Below are 13,857 nucleotides of genomic sequence, written 5' to 3'. Positions count from 1 at the left end.
TAACAGAAATAGAAATTTAGAGAGGAGGAGAAGATTAGGAGGCATCCTCTCTCACCCCAGCCTTTCTCTCCTTCCATTTCACCCAGTCTCACAGGTCCTACCCAAGCTCCACACAGCTGAATGATGGAGCCCATACACCTAGGCCTTACCACATCAGGAGAGTACAATTACCTTCTAGGAAGAAAGAGACAGATAGCATATCCAGGACCGCACTTAGGGAAGGCCACCAAACTTAGGGAACAACCTTGAAGAGAGTGGGTGAGCCTCAGGCCATTCTGTGTGAACTTGGACCCCCTCCATTTTATCCTAGGATTTATCCTTGTCCCTGTTTGTCACTGACTTGGCTAACCTGCCCACAATCCCATAAATGGGAGTTTTCGGGCTTGGAGGCAAGTAAAGCACATGTGATTATTATTAAAGGTGTTAGCGGCCTTATGGAGTGCAGGTGGAACACCGCCCAGCCAGGAAAGGTCAGTAAAAGCCCCTTTAACAAGAAAGAATGTGATCAGGATAAAGTTGACAGGAAAGGGGCTTGAGAGTGGGGGGAACAGCGTTCCCAGAGTCACAGAGGAGGGGGAGAGACCGTGTGTAGGCACACGGAAGAGGCAGTGTATTGAATGTGGAAGAAGAGTAAGGAGCTTGAGTGTTAAGGGAACTCACTCATTGCCAGGGTAACAGCGAACCAGCGTAAGCCTCTCAGAGAGGTGCCCTGACTGTCTATGCCAAAGAAAACCTAAGAAGTGAATCTCCAAGCCGGCGCCTTCCTGAAGCTAACTATTCAGAGTAGGCGTGTGCTCCAAGCACACCTCCAAGTGCTGCCTTTAAACTTCGTTCCCTCTGCCCACCTTCCCTTCAGAGGAGACGTTCGTTGCCTGTGTGCTGGTGGCTCAGGAATGTTCTCACTCTGTCTTGGCTGTGTCATGTCATCAAGCTAAAAATAGATGTTAATTAGCAAGGTTATTTCTAACTTACGTTGTTAGAAGAGAGGGAACAGTGATGAATACAGAGTATGAAGTTAACCAAGCACAGAACCAAATGCCAGCTCAAAAGTCCCACCTTACCAGGATTCGAGTCACTAAAGAGTGTCTATTTTTCTAAACCAGGCGGTCATTATCCAAATTCCCTCTCCCGGATGTGATAATATAGTGAGATCAGGCATGCCCCAACAGAACACGAGCTGGCTCTCGGAGTCTAGATGCTACTCGGAGGGTAGAGATGAGGAAAATATCTCACTCACCAACAGATTACATGGTTCACTGGCTGGCTGAATAACTTTTAGACAGTTTGCTGGTGTCTATTTACACATATTCCGCAGAAATATATTAATAGCTGAGAAACAGCTGTAAAAATTACATACTGAGGTGCATAGTCAGGAACGAAGCCCACTCCACGTATCTTTCTGTAAGAGAAGACAAAAGCCTTACGTGACAAAGGAAACGGAAAACATGCTTAGGTGCACCTAGATGTCATGCAGCAACACAGCACGCCAAGAAAACATGTCACAGAATCTCCCAGAGACCTTCTTTCATTTCTCTAGGACATGGCTTTAACATATATGTTTTATTGCATTAGTTGTAATATACATGTTTATACTCTAAAATACCTTACTGGGCAATTGAATTCTTTATGTAAAAGCCTCTGTTCATATTCATTCACTATAGAAATAATGGAAATTTTTCAACTTACATTTTTTCTTCATAAAATGCTTATTTTTCCACTCGATTTTAATCTCCTCTCCCAGCCACACATATTTCTCAGAAATACATTAACAAATTACTACAATGACATTGTTATTGTTTAAAAAAAATAAAAGAAGAATTGCGGAAATTTTTCTTCAGATAAATGTTGGCCGTGGCTACATAAGATTACAGACTGAATGTGTGTAGGAAAATGGACAGGTGGACGGTCTGGGCCTTGCGCTGCCCTCGCGTTCACGGCAGCAGTTGTCCACTCGCAAGCATGCTGGAACGGCCCTGCACACTCTACTTCTCTCAAGGACTCCATCTTCCCAGCCCTTCTCTCTCCCCAGTCTGCCAGCCTTTAGACCATGGCATGATGGGGCCCTCCTGGGGTTAGTCCTGAACCCCTGGGTCTACTTTTCCCACTAACCTTCTCAGATCCCAGTTTCAGCTGTGGAGCCTGAGTCCTGGACGTAAGTCTTGTTTAGCTGGCAGATCACTTACAAACACTTCACATTTGACAGTGCCACTCCATCTCCCCCCGTTATGACATCTAGGACCCTCTCGCCGAGCCCCTCCTCTGAACACCGACCCTCTTTCAGTTTCCCCTGCAGGAACCACCACGCCCCCTCCCCCTTGGACAGCCAGGGGACCCCAGCCAGGGGCTGTGATCCACAGTCTTCCCCAGTGGATACCACATTCCTCTATTTCCGTTCTTTTGCCACAACCCTCTTCTGACCGTCTCCACGACTTCTGCCCCTGAGGTTATCTCACTGGATTTCCGCGGCAACATCACGACTCACTCACCCATCTTCTCCCCAGGGCCACATGTTCCCAGGAGTGTGGTAAAACACACTATCCTACAATACAGACGCCCCTTCATCTGTGACCTGAAGTTCTTCAAAGAACCACCCGCCTTGCTTTGAAACACTGCAGTCTTTGCAAAACCTTGCTTGTTCTTCCTCCCGCTTCTTTCCCAGCCTTGACTCAACCACTTTTGCCCAGTTGCAATCCTCCAGCCAAGCCCTGTCTCGCTCCCAGCTGCGATGCTCTCCCCACTCTTGGATGCCTTTCACACTTTGCTCTTTCTTCCTAGAATCTGGTCCCTGTCCTGCCTGTTTAGTTTCCTTGTTTCTACTTTGCTTTTAGATAATTAACTCAAAAATCCATGGGTCATGTTCCCTGAGCCCTGCATTCCTATACAAATTCTATTCCACTTCACTTCAGGCTGTTTCAGAGATTGGAATATTTCCAGGATCCTGAGATATTTTCAAGAGTCTTTGTGTATTTAGGTTAACATCAACCGTGGGCCTGCTGTAATCATCTTTATTAAATTGAGGTATGTTCTTTGTATCCCTAATCTCTCCAAGACTTGCATTCACGAAGGGGTATTGGATTTTCTGAGGCCTTTTCTGTACCTAACGAGATGATCACGTGGTTTCTGTCTTTCAGTCTGTTTATGTGGTGGATCACTGTACTGATTTACACATGCTGATTTACATATGCGGATTTACATATGCTGGGCCATCCCTGCATCTCCGGGATGAAGCTTACCTGTTCGTGGTGGATGAGCTTTGTGATGTGTTCTTGCATTGGGTTTGCAAGTATTTTAATGAGAATTTGAGGTGGAAGAAGGAAAACTGTGATCAGGATATATTGTATGAAAAAAACGTTTTTGATACAAATAAATACATAACCATATCTTCTTTCTTTATTTTCCACTGCTCATTTCTCCTCATATTACCCCATTTTTACATGATTCTGAGTGCGTTGATCAAAATCACCATGGTCTGTAGTTTCGTCATCGTCCAGTCATCATCAGGTTTTCTTTGTTTCAAGGGATACAAGCAAATTGCTAGCAGCCATAAATAAAGAATTATAATTCATAGCATAATCATATCCACCCCAACATCATGTTTGTCTCACTTGGTGCCAAGTAAGCAAGTATTTGTAGTTTCCACTGAAAGCTAGTGGAATTTTTACCTATAAAAAAGGAATTATGTAACGAAAATGTCTTGTCTATAAATTCAGAAATTGAAATGATTGATGTCCAAGCTTTACTATAATGTCTTTAAAGATTGCTGCGTGTTGCTGGCGCCATTAGTCAAAGCCAAGTTCTCAAGCAAAGTTTGGGATCCAATTACCTTCCTCCGTACTGTCCATCTGCCCCAGCTGCCGTCGCTCAAACTGCCCAGGTGCCTGGCTTTATTGCTAGAGCAACCAGCCTAATTTCAAGCATTCTTCAATATTTCCTTTGGAGTATTTCAAGTACAACATTCTATACCTGAGGAACGCCAAGCTTGTTTCTACAATTCTGATTAAGCATGAGAAAATGAAGAATCTAGTCTAGAAGGGGTCAAGAAAGAAATGGAAGTCCCGTGAGCAAACAGTGCCGCTAGTGCCTCCTCAGACTAGGGTCCATCTTCTCGGGGTGGACGACCACAGTCAGAGGGAAAGACGAACAGGAAAATTCCTGCTTCTTCCAGCTCAGCTCTCTAGCTGTCTCAGAACCCAAATGCATGGAAGGCTAACTGTATAGTAATTCATATTTCTGTTTAGTTACACCAATTGTTTGAGAAGTGAGATTTGGAATTTCTTACTATGGGGTTAAAAAACCAGAGCCTTTGCATCTGCCTGGTCTAGTAAAGTTGTGGCAGCAAGCACACTGCTACCATTAACTGATTTTGAGTTTGCTTGTATTAAGTTTTCTGTATTTAAAAGCTTGACACACTTCTTAAAGGCACAATAGATTTATTTCAACTATTAATGCATCATACATAAAGCAGAACCCTATACAATTTACAGTTTCAGGGACATTGCCCCTGTTCTCCCAATTGAAAGCAGCAGACAGCAGGAAGTATCTGCCTGTAGCTGGGAGCTCTCTGAGGAAGGGAGGAAGAGCTCAGGCTCTGTGGTGAATCCATCAGAAAGCATGATCATCAGACACCTACATGGTACAGAAAACACAGAGGAACATGGCACATTTCTGCCTTAGGAGACTCAAGGAGCTAGCAAGAGTTGGGGGTGGAGTCCCTGAATAAAATAGGGCAAATAGTTAATGAGCTTTGGAGAAACTGAGATGTTTATAACACTAGTCCCTTATAAAGATCTGAAAATCAGCGTTCAGATGTTGGTTTTTTTTGTTTGTTTGTTTGTTTGTTTTGTTTTTTGTTTTTTCGAAACAGGGTTTCTCTGTGGTTTTGGAGCCTGTCCTGGAACTAGCTCTTGTAGGCCAGGCTGGTCTCGAACTCACAGAGATCCGCCTGCCTCTGCCTCCCAAGTGCTGGGATTAAAGGCGTGCGCCACCACCGCCCGGCTTAGATGTTGGTTTTTGTGACTGCTTCTTGAACACCCACACAAATCAAAAATGATGCATTTGCTGATCCCATTTTGTCCTAATGCAAGAACTTTTGGTGCCTAGAATGAGAGGTGAATTGTCTGAGATTATTAATTATATGTTATAACTGAAAAACAAATTTGTGGGTTTCACAATATTCATCAAGTAAGTTTCCGTTAATGCGAAGCCCAGTTAGTGAGTTGAACATCCTTGTCTAGGAGGCTCCTTTAAAAGTATCCAGTAGCTGACATACATGATGGGTGTCCGTGTGCTCGGAGTCGTGAGGATATCACACATCTGTTTCCTTAGGCTAACTCCACTCTGCCCACATGTTATACCAGGTAGGACTGTCCCACCTTCAGTTCTTGCTCTGGTGATTCTGTTTCTCTAAGGATGAAATCTGCCCTGCACAGTCCTTGTTCTCACTCCCTGCTGCACATACATGTTCACACATTCCCTCACCTTGGGACCTTTCCACCTCCACACTCTTGGCAATCTTAGTTTAGGAGAACTATCATACAATCCAGACCCTTTTTGACATGAATTTATCACGCCAATTCAAACAGGAAATTGAATTTTAAACATTGTGAAAAGACAAGCAGTTAAATCCTAAGCACTTCTTAGAGTCAAACTTGCAAAGTTCATTGCTAAAAAACTGCCCCACCAGGCTTTCTCTCTTGAGATCCTTCAATGTGTAATTAGGTTTGTTGGCCAAAGTTTCTGTCTCATCAGCAGCTTCCAAATAACGACACAGAGACTTAATATTGATTATAAATGTTTGGCCAATAGATCAGGCTTATTACTAACTAACTCTTTCAACTTAAATTAGCACATATTTCTTATCTAAGTTCTACCATATGGCTCATGGCTTGTTACCTCGTTTCATACACATCCTGCTTCCTCTGTGTCTGGCTGGTGACTCCAAACAGTCTGCCCTTCTTCCCAACATCCTCCTAGTCTGGCTCTCCTGCCCAATCTCTTCCTGGCCATCCATAGACTATTCAACTCTTTATTAACCTATTTACAGTGTACCAAGTTTGCTTCACAGCAAAGGCTTCCTCTGTCCTGTTATGTACCACCTTCACATAGGGTGTGTCTTGTCTCTGACAGAAATCCAAACTTCAGAAGAGGAACTTCTTTATTTATATTTACATGACCTGTAATATGTTTGAGGGCAGATTTTGGATATTACAATTATTCTAAAATACCTAAGATGCTAGAAACCAAGATGACAATCTTTGAAAGGTGTGACATCTGGACTTCAATTATGTTTATATACATGCCTTGTTCTTTAAAATCTTGATGCATTTAGCTCATACACTTACATAATTAAACAGGGAATGCGGTCATTTGTGAAGTGTTTATTAAATATCTATTGTGAGCCTTACACTGTGCTGTAAATCCTGCAAAGCAATCAACCATGCATGAGTCCTGCCCTCAGCATGCTCACTCTCTTGAACAGACTGAGACAGTTCTTGCCTCCACAAGGTGTGAGCAGATACAAGCTGCTGGGATAGTTAAATGTTTGGCAACCTCAGAAAAAGAATGGAATCCAGATAGTAAAGTAAGGTAATGCAGAATATTGCATAGATAATTTTTCAAATATAAAATTAACATTATGAAAAGAATCAAGCAATTAGATCATACGTATTTCTTAGAGTAAATCTTAGAAAAATAAAAATCTGCATTTTGGTTTCATTTCTTTTGCTGTGGTTTAAAAAAAAACTTTGACAAAAGGCAACATAAAGGAAAATAGGTTATTTGACTTACAATTCCAGGTTAGAGTCTGTTGTAGCAGGGAAGTCAAAGCAGCAAGAATTTAGCAGCCAGTGACATCACATCCATAGTCAAGGGCAGAGAGAAATGGAAGCATTCACGCTTAGTATTCAGTTAGTTTCTTCTTCTCTATGGTCCGGAGCCCAGAACCAAGGAAAGGTGCTGTCTACTTTCAGACTGAGTCTTCCCACATGAAATGAACTGGTCAAGAAACACCCTCTGTAGAGAAACCAGAGACTTGCCTTCTAGTTAACTACAGACCCGTCGAGTTGTCAGGATTAGCCTTCACAGGAGCCTTCGTGGGTAACCCTGTCAACCAACACCCAAACGCATCGCCTTTTGTTATGTTTAATTTTCAAATGAAAACAACCAGATCATGGGACCACCTCACATGAGATAACTGTCCCACACGCAACCACAACCTCAGCATTTTCCCCAGAAGAGGTGACGTCTATTCAATAGGTGACGTCATCTATTCATAAGTGACCAATAGCTGAGATGCAAAAGAATTCCAAGCAGACAGAAAAATAGAAAAAAAAAACCATAAAGATAGAACCACAGACTGAGATCAAGCTAGACATCCAAGACTTCCAGGAACCCTTCGTCCTCCTCCCCTTCCTCTTCCTTCTCCTTCTCCCCTACCTGTGGCAGCATAAGAAGCCTTTGTCAACACTCTAGCCTATAAAGCAAGTCACACTACCACACCCACTGGGGTTACGCCACCAGACACATGTTTCATCTGATGAGATCTCCCATCCTTTCCTGAGTGCTCCAGGGCCACCCATTGTCCTCAACACACTCAGAGAATGGGAGCTCAGGAAACACAGCCTTCTCTAAGATAGTCCTTGCAGACTCTAAGGAATAAAGGACAATTTCAAAGCCCAGGAAACAAGTCTGGAATACGCTTTCTTTTCCTTTATAATTTTCTCATAACTGAATGTGTTCTGCTGTAGGCGGTGGAAGAACCACAGCTCAGCGGAACACAAGTTAGGCTACGTGAGCTCAGCCGCAACATTACTAGGAAAACTCATGCCTGATCTCTGTAAAACCATGTGGGGAGCAGCAGACGGGTCCCCATTGGAATATCCAGTGTAGTTGTCATACAGACATGTTTGTGAGCCACGAAGAAAGACCTGTGCTCAAATCCCTTCGGCCACCGTCTCTTGCTGCTATTCTTCTCTGTATTGTCAGAGCCTTGTGCCTGGGTTTACTGGGTTTAGTATTTGCTGTAACCCACTCGATCCATCAGTTATAGGTCAGGCGGTACTCCAGACACTGCAGGGTCTGCAAAGGCAAATGAGGAAGAGCACTCCTACAGAGCTCAGTGTGCTGTCCTGTCTGTGGCACCCGTCTCTTCACAGTTCCAGTTAAACTCTTGACACAGTCTCTTAAGAAGGAGCCTTTCCAAGAACCACCATTTCCTTCCCTGTTCTAGGTTATACTGAGGTTGCAGTAGCAAAGAAAAAAACAATGTGATTTTCATTAGTGTGGAAGTCAAAAAAAAAAAAGTTCATACAATGTATTTCACCATAAGTCAAAATACTCCAGTGAAAGGTGTGTTTACATTTCTCATATCAAACATATTTGAGTTTAAATATAGAAGACTTTGCTTACCTGTGGCTTGTCTTGTGAATGGAGTATAGGAAATGTCCCTCCCTCCCCAGCTTCATGGCCCAGTGCTTTTTTTTTCGGTTAGGGCTCTTACCATGGCCTTGCCATCGTTCAGTTGGAATTCTGAAGGTTTGCTTCTGAATATACTTTTACTCAAAGGATGCATCCAGACCCTGCCTCCATCAACTGAAGCACCTAAGCACTCAATAAAAACTTCTCCATGCTTCATGCTAAATAAACCCTCTGAACTGAATCACACAGTAATTCTATGTTTGGGGCAACTAAGTCCATCTCAAGGAAGCCTAGGAAGAGGATGAGGGAGAAGAAACAGGAAGTGTCTAATAGATGCAAGGATGCAGTTTGGTGGAAGGAAAAACTCCTCAAGTCTCTAGCATGGTAGACAACTGTAGCTAACAGCTACAAATATGCCCAAGTAATAGGCACAGTTTTAAATGTTCTTCACACAAGGAAACTATTTAGATATTTGAGTTTTCCATATCAAATCATTATGCATTTTACATGTGAATCAAAATGTCTTACTGTATTCTGTAAATCCATACAGTTACTATGTCCATTACTTACACATACTAACTAAAGACAAAAAGTAGCAGTGAACCTAGGGAATGTGTGCGGTCTCTCTGAGGATGAAGCCTGTGTCTGCCATGTTCATCCCCACAGCCCACAGCCTGGGATATGACATAATGCAGTGACGAGGGCCATGTGTGCTGAAATTAGCGTGAGCTTGATCTAGGTCACAAGCTGTGAAATTTGAAGGCTCATTTCTCTAAGATCTCTAAGCTTTCATTTTCTCATATTATATCAGAGGTAATCAAGTTATTGAGGGGATTAAATAAAGTGTTCCACAGAGTATAGGGCACAAAGTAAGAATTCAATCAACAGTAGCTATTATTAAATTCTTAATAAACACTTGCTGCTTGAATAGTCTGCAATAAATGGCAAGGTCCTGCAGCTAATTTCTGAGCTTAGCTGGCAGCCGTCTACGATACCCTCTGTCCCGTATCGTTGCCATTGATACATCTCCATTTCCACTGTTCAGCCAATGCCTCTGCTCCTATTCTAACTACTACATCTTGGTAATCACTGAGTCTCTCATCTCCTAGGTAACCCCTCACTATCTCATCTCCAAGTACTTCTCTTCTTTGGATTGACAGACAGAAAGCCAACTCCCTGCCTTCCCCATCCACTCCAGTTTTAGAGGTCTATGCACACACACTGTCCTGTCTGTGAGTATAGCCAGTGTCTGTGAACATGGCAGCCTTGCTCTTGACCATATGTGAAGCTTGTCTTTGACAATGATCTTAGTTTGGAAGACACAGTAAGCTACATGCAAGACAAAAAGGATGGAAGCGCTATTGTTGTAAGGATCACCAAACAGACAAAGAGGTAAGAACAGCAATGATGCTTTGAAGGGCGTTTTGTGAAAGTCCTCTCAACGAAATGATGGTTCTGTGAACTTTCAGCTCACCTACTAACAACTTCCTCAAACACAGGGATGGCAACAGGCTAAGTAATCCCCCCAAGTTGAGCTATAATCCCCAGAACTGGGTGATGGACTAAGCATAGTTCACGACAGAAAGAAAAGAAAAAGAAAGATTTGATAAAACCACAAACATATTCCATATTTTGAAAGATGTAAGTCCTAAAAGAAACCAACATGATCCAGCTTATGGTGTCAAAAAGAATTAACTTGGAGACCATAAACAAGAAAATAAAAGATTAATAAAGTGAACGCCTCATCTCTGGGAAAAGAAAATGAGAGGAGAATAAGAATGAACTTGTTAGCTTCCATTCCATCTTCTCAGTCCAAAAACACCCTTGTTTCAAATTGTGGAATTCATCCCTCCCTCTAGCCATAGGTCAGTGACCCTGCTCTCCCACCTGCCACACTGGCCCTTTCCCAGTCCCATGGTAACACAGATTTAACCCAAGTAAACAGAATTAAGATATGAAAAGTTGGGTTGCATATTCTTTTCAACATGAAGAGTTCCTGTAGGTACAGACCATGCCACACGGAGGTCACAACAGTGAATCAGCTTTTTAAAAGACGGGGCAAAAGTTACATGGAGCTGAATGTGAGGATGGATCTACTGGGCGGGGGTTTAACTCAATGTGCAAGACCCTGCCCTGGACACAACCCAGACACAGCAAGAGTCTGTCCAGTGAACACAGACCCTGCCCTGGACACAACCCAGACACAGCAAGAGTCTGTCCAGTGAACACAGACCCTGCCCTGGATCCCCAACCCAGACACAGGAAAAGTCTGTCCAGTGAACACAGACCCTGCCCTGGACACAACCCAGACACAGGAAGAGTCTGTCCAGTGAACGCAGATGGAATTAAAGTGTTAAATGCCTAAATAAAAAGAGCTTGAAAATGATAATGTTAGCAAAATAGTCTTCTAGTTTATATTTGGGACAGAAGAGCAGGAGGCTACAGCTAATTATCAGTAAATAGCTAATAGAAAATAAAGTCTTTTACAAAGACTTTAAAACATAAGAAATATAATCAAAGGAATAAAAGAAACTATATCCAAAGAGTTTAATGAAACATGGTAATGGCTCAACAAATAGAGAATCATAATATATCATATATATGTGTATGTATGTATCTATATGAACAAATGACTTTATTTTCTATTTTCTGTTTACTAATAACTAACTGTATCCTCCTGCTTCTCTGTCCTAAGTATAAATTAGAAGACTATTTTGGTAACATTATCAATTTTCAAGCCTCTTTTTATTTAGACATTTAACATTTTAATTCTATCTGTGTTCGCTGAACACACACATATATATATATGAATTCCTAAATATTTGTTATACATATATATTATTCATATATATGTATCACATTTTAAAAGAAGGATTCGTTGCACAAGTTCAACAGCAGATCTGAGATGGCACAAGAAAAAGGAAGTTCAGAGACAGAACAAAAGAAATTATCTAATGCAGAGAAGAATTGTCCTGCTGAGACGACTCGGGGAAATGAGCAGCCGTCTACAGATCCCTATGACAGCGTGAGCCTTACAGACCGATACGTAATGGGGTCGAGAGAAAGAAAAAAGTGGAGACTGAGCTATATAACTACAGACATCATAATTGAAAACTTCCCAAATTTGTGGAAAACATGAATTAACATATTTAAGAATCTCAACAAGTTCCTAAGAAAAAAAAGCTCAGAGACACTGACCTAGAGACAACATATTCAAACTACTGATGGTCACAATGAGAAAACTGTGGAAATCCTGGGGGAAATACTATGTTCAAATATAAGAATAGCTAACTTCTCATTAATAGAAGAGTGTAGACCAGGAGGCGTTAGAATGACACATTCAAATTCCCCAACAGAGAAGATATTTCAATCCAGCATTTTGTATTCAACAAAACTGTCCTTCTGAAGAAAGGCAAGTTAAATATATTCCCAGGTGAACACACATTAAAGGATTCATTGCTAGCACACCTTAGCAGAAAAGCTAAAGGAAGATTTTAAGATTGAAAAGGAGTAACACTAAATAGTAAATGAGACCACACAAAAACTTAAATAAAATATGAAAGAGAAGAGCTAATTAATGAAGCCATTATTTGTTTATTTGGAAAAAATTAAGAAAATTAATAAACTTTCATGTAGCTAAATTATCCATGAAAATAATGCTAAAGACACAAGTTAACAAAGCCAGAATCAGAAGGACAAATCAGTATAGATAAGGCAAAAACAGAAATGAATTCAGAATTCAATTATTCCAAGAATTTGATGAGATAAATAAATTTCTAGAAAAATTATAAACAAATGTGTCCTTTTGGCCCACATAAGTGAAAGCAAATATGAGTAGGTACTTTAAAAATCCTTCCACAGAAAGGTACATAAGCTATTGCTTAAATTTTTTCAGAAAATAGGGGAGTTAATTTTTAGTTTGCCTCATTAATCTGGCATTGCACTGATAAACCAGAAAGACATGATAGGAAGACAACTAGAATCTGGAAACACACAGGAGACTCTAACACAACCATGTAGAAGTTACCCAAGGAATGGCCAGTTTACAGTCCAAAGGTCAACTAACAGAAGATACTACATTAATAAAATAAAAGACAAACGCTATACCTTTACTTGAACCCCAAAATAATGCATTTGACAAAAATCAACCTTCATTCATGATTAAAAAGCAACAAACAAGCAAGCAAAGCTTCTGGCAAGTTAGAATGATGGGAGGAAGGATCGCTGCTATCTGCAACCATCCCCAGTGAGGAAGAAAGTGGCTACTAAGATCAAGAAGCAGATAGTAGTGTCTGTGTGTGCTATTTCCGTCTTACGTCAATACAAGTGGGCAAGAAAAAGAAATTGAAGATCTCATTAAAATGGAAGAATTAAAACTGTTCTTTTTCATGGATAGTTCAATGTTAATTTTTTATCTTCTAAAATATCTTTTTAAAGTCTATTGGAACTAACAAGCGATTCTTACAAGGCTACAGGATACGTGAATAATATACCGAAAAAAACCTAATTAATAGCAATTAGCAATTTAAAAATAAACTTAAGAAGACAATTCCAAGTTGAGTATGGCAAAGTATACTATAATCTCATCACTTGGGAAGTAGAGAAGGGGCAGGGAGGAGGAAGCAGGAGGAGGAGAGGGAGAAGGGAAGAAAGAAGTTTAGCTTCTAAGACCTATAAACACTTCTAAAAGAAATTTTATTTTAATTCAGAATTATTTAGAGCTTATGACTGTTTAGAGACATTTTTCTGTGCATTGGAAGGTTTGATATTTCTAAGATGGCAATTCTCCTTTCCAATGAATCTATAAATCAACATAAGCCCAATCAAAACTTCATCAAGAACTTTATAAAATTGTTTATCTCAGTTTAGACGGAAAAGCAGAAAACCAACCCCAGAAGCCTGCAAAACAAGTTGCACTACCTGATTTCAAAACAGTGTAAAGTCGCGGGCACCGGGAGGCTGCCTGTGGCACACTGCATTAGACAGACAGACAAATTGGTAACAGAGACTAGAGTCTAGAAATAGACTTCCAGTCTGAGAGCCGCAAGGCAATTCAGTAATCCAAGGACAGGTTTCTCAACCAATAGTGCCGGAACAATTAGCAACCATATGATTAAAAAATAACCTTTTATTTCTTAAAAATCGTATTCATTTTATTTTTATGCAATGAGTGTCTTCCCTGTATATTTGTCTATGTACCACATTCTTGTTTGCTGTCCACGGAGGCCAGAAGAGGGCGTTGGATCTCCTGGGACCATTATCAATGCTTGTGAACTGCCATGTGGATGCTGAGAATCAAACCCAGGTCCTCTGGGAAAGCTGCCAGAGCTCCTAACCACTGAGCAGTCTTTCCAGCTCCACCTCTGATCTTTTTGGGGGGTGGTTAAAAAAGAAGAGTAGAAACAGAAACAGGAAACCTAGATTTTCACCCCCCAACACATA

This window comes from Chionomys nivalis, chromosome 6, assembly GCF_950005125.1.
Source record: "Chionomys nivalis chromosome 6, mChiNiv1.1, whole genome shotgun sequence".
NCBI classification, from domain to species: domain Eukaryota; kingdom Metazoa; phylum Chordata; class Mammalia; order Rodentia; family Cricetidae; genus Chionomys; species Chionomys nivalis.
Note: the sequence above shows the minus strand (reverse complement) of the source record.